This window comes from Diadema setosum, chromosome 14, assembly GCF_964275005.1.
Source record: "Diadema setosum chromosome 14, eeDiaSeto1, whole genome shotgun sequence".
Taxonomy (NCBI): domain Eukaryota; kingdom Metazoa; phylum Echinodermata; class Echinoidea; order Diadematoida; family Diadematidae; genus Diadema; species Diadema setosum.
The window spans coordinates 22,637,681-22,641,185 of record NC_092698.1 but is presented as its reverse complement, the minus strand read 5'-3'; positions in this window follow the sequence as shown (position 1 = coordinate 22,641,185).

Genomic DNA, 3,505 nt, shown 5'->3' with positions numbered 1-3,505 from the left:
ATGAATCCCACAAGGATTGGAACAATCATCCCCCTGCATTCCAACTGATTCCCACTGATCAGTTACAAGCCATCCCCTTTAACCCTAACTAGGCCGGGCTATTTAGGTAGATCATAGAGCCGGGGGGGGGGGGGGGGGGGGGGGGCCTCCCAGGCCCCCCCTCCAGATCTCGGCCGTCGACCGCGCGATCGCGACGAAAATTGGCACTCACATTGCCTATGATGTAATCTAAAGTACTACGAAGTTAGATTTTTAAAAAATTGTCATTTATGCTAAATTATGCTAATTTATGCATAATGATGCATGAAATCGGACAATTTGGTATAAATCACTAAATAAAGCTCGAAATGGGCACATTTTTTTGTGTAAATATTCTTTTTAGTGTCCTAAGCAAATATAAGAGAAAAAAATTGAGCTATCCAAAAAAATTTCTTAAGTATTTTATTGTTTTTTGAATTTCTTATGTATTTCTTTGTTTTTTCGACTTTATGTTTTTCATTGTTTTTCCGTTGAAACTTGTCCGCGACATTGTTCCAAACAAGAAAATATGTTATTAATTGATTTTAATCAATAAAACCCCAAAATAATCAAGCTTTTATGAAATTTGACTGTAAGCACAGTTTCCATTGAAATTGTACACGAATTCACGTTTTTGAGCAATTTTTGGTCTGACATGCATGTACATATTTATGTGAAACTTCGGAACCGCACGCCCGGGCATCGCAAACTTGGTGTCAAAAGATGCGGGAGACTCAACAGAAAAAAGTCATGAAACGTCGCGGCGATAGCTTTTCACGTTAGCGATACATCGCGTGGAACGTCGAGGGGGGGGGCCTCGGAGGCCCCCCCCCCCCCCCCCCCCCCGGCCTAGTTAGGGTTAAGATGTGATTGATATCAAATAGAAAAATGAAGATTAACTGGGAGAAAGACAAGATGCAGATAATTTCCTTTAGTTTGCTGCCAAAGCATTTCTGTGAGGATAATAAGACACACAATGCTCTTACATAGAAAATAAAATCAGAGAATGTTGCACAAAAAGAAATGTTGATATTGGTAACAGTGCTGATGAGAACAAGTGATATTTTCCAGCATCCAATGTGGACAAACCCCTGCCACCTGTACAAGAAAGAAACTATTGCATTGTCACCCTACATCACTCAATTGGTCTGGAATGTACCGACGTGATACACATAGTACCATATCTGCAAGGTGTAAGTAACAGTTTGTCTCAGCTTCAGCTATCTTGGGATTGTTTGCACAAGACCAATTTCTCAAAATGAAAAAAAAAAAAAAAAATATCTGACACTTTGTGCAAGTTGCTTTACACCAAAACTAATCTAACAGCCATTCTCATATCGACTAAAAGCATTGTGAGGAGTGTTGGATTTCACTCATCTCTTTCCTAAATTTACATATTTTATTTTTTCATCACCTACTTTTTCATGTCTATACAACTACATGTATACAGCCATAACATCCTACAGATATATTGAGAAAAATAATATCTTTGTAAAGGGATATGATGTGTACCACATTTCTCTTCCAATCTTAAGTAAAGTACTAAGTTCTATGAGGACTGCAATCTCAAACACTGTTGGAAATGTTTGCACCAACATTGTACGAATATGACAACCTGCTTTTTTACACACTTTTATAAATATATTGATATATACTTCATGGCCAAAATGACCTCAATATGCACATTTTGTGCTGATAATCTGGCATAATTGAAAAAGTTCTGACTAGAAGTCTTTGATATGTTTAGTCTTTGATATGTTAAAAAAAAAAAATAGGTGTATAAAATGCTGCATAATATGTCTGAGGTAGGTATTGGCAAAATGTGGTAGATTATCTCTTATATCAAATGTCTTGCTGTTATTTCTTTGCTTCACTTTCTCTCCAACACATATACACACATTCACAACCCCTCCTCACACACATAACACAAATACACCACCCCCCCCCCACACACACACATGCACACATACCCACATGCTCCATGACTAGTAGCTTATATCCCAGAGCTGGTCATGCACAGCTATTCTCTTCACAAAATACCAGTAAATTCACATTTTTTACTAATACTGCAACTCTACACAGAGATCATAATCTAGTCCAGTAATAAATTGCTGTCTCAAAGTACTGCTGACTGATATGACCACTCGATACTTACATATGTACATAAATTGAGAGTCCACAATTACACATCTACACAAGATCACTACAATGCTTTAACATGCTACAAATCTGCGGTACCCTTGGCATAACCACGAGGCCTTTAACTTTGACCTTATAATCACTATAGTAACGTAGCTGTGGTCACTGGTCTAAAGCGAGTACAACTGTGTAATTAGTGTGTGCATATACTTTCTGTGTGCAATAACATAAATATCTAGCAAAAAATGGTGCTTCACAATACAACATATGACATTTTAAGACACTAATGGGCAGCCCCTAAGAAATAAATCAGTAATTTTGCAAGTTAATTTTTCATGTATAACAAGAGAACATGTCATGGTTGCATCACAGAGGACTTTGGAAAATGCAAATTTGGTGTGAACACTGTTAATAAGCATCCACGACAGTCACTCACCATATTTCCTTGCCGAAACCTGGATGCCGTTTAATCTGCACGTTCGTTTCTTTATCCTGGTTCCCTTGAAGCTTTTGAAGACATATTACAAGACTCCATTAGATAGCCTCACCTACCATCCAATGTGGGAATTTTGGATTCTATGTATTCTTTGGTTATTTTTATTTTTTTTCCCCATATCAGGTGAAAGACTTTGATGAAAGACCACTTTGATGATAATGACCTTGTTCACGCAAACTGCCTCTCACCCACTCCTCTGCCAATGATGAATGCCATGACTGAAGTAGTGATGATCACCAAAAATTTGCCAACCTGATGTGTAGGACGCCCTCTTGAGGTAGTCATAGGAATTCTTCATGAACAAAAAATGAGGTACAAGGGAAAGTTTGCTTTCATGTGGTTGCGACAACAACAAAACTCAGTTATACATGTCTTATATGGCAAGGTAATTTGAGTGTATTTAATTTCTCCAGAAGAGCAAAAACTGCCTTTAATTATTTGCTTTAAAAAAAAAAAAAACTGAACATGGCTTTCTGATTTGACGATTTGATTTTAAGTGCATCAGTGGACGATACAAATATTACATGATGCAGTAAGTAAACATCAATGCACCTTGCGCCCAATACGAACAGACTTTGCTTCTCGCTGTTGATTTCAAAAACTTAATTTATTTGGCCGTCATATGAAGAAATGTACAAATCATCACTAGATAAGTAAGGTTATGTGAGAGGTAGTCATGCAAGTGTGATGATAATGTTGCCAACTATCCACTTTAGAGATATGGGCATCCCTGAATTCACCAGTCTTAAAATTTCTTGTGAAACATGATATGTAAAATTTGATTTCAAACAACCCCAAAACGGTATGGTCAGCTATATATATCATACTAATGTAGTTTTATGAAAAGAGCTT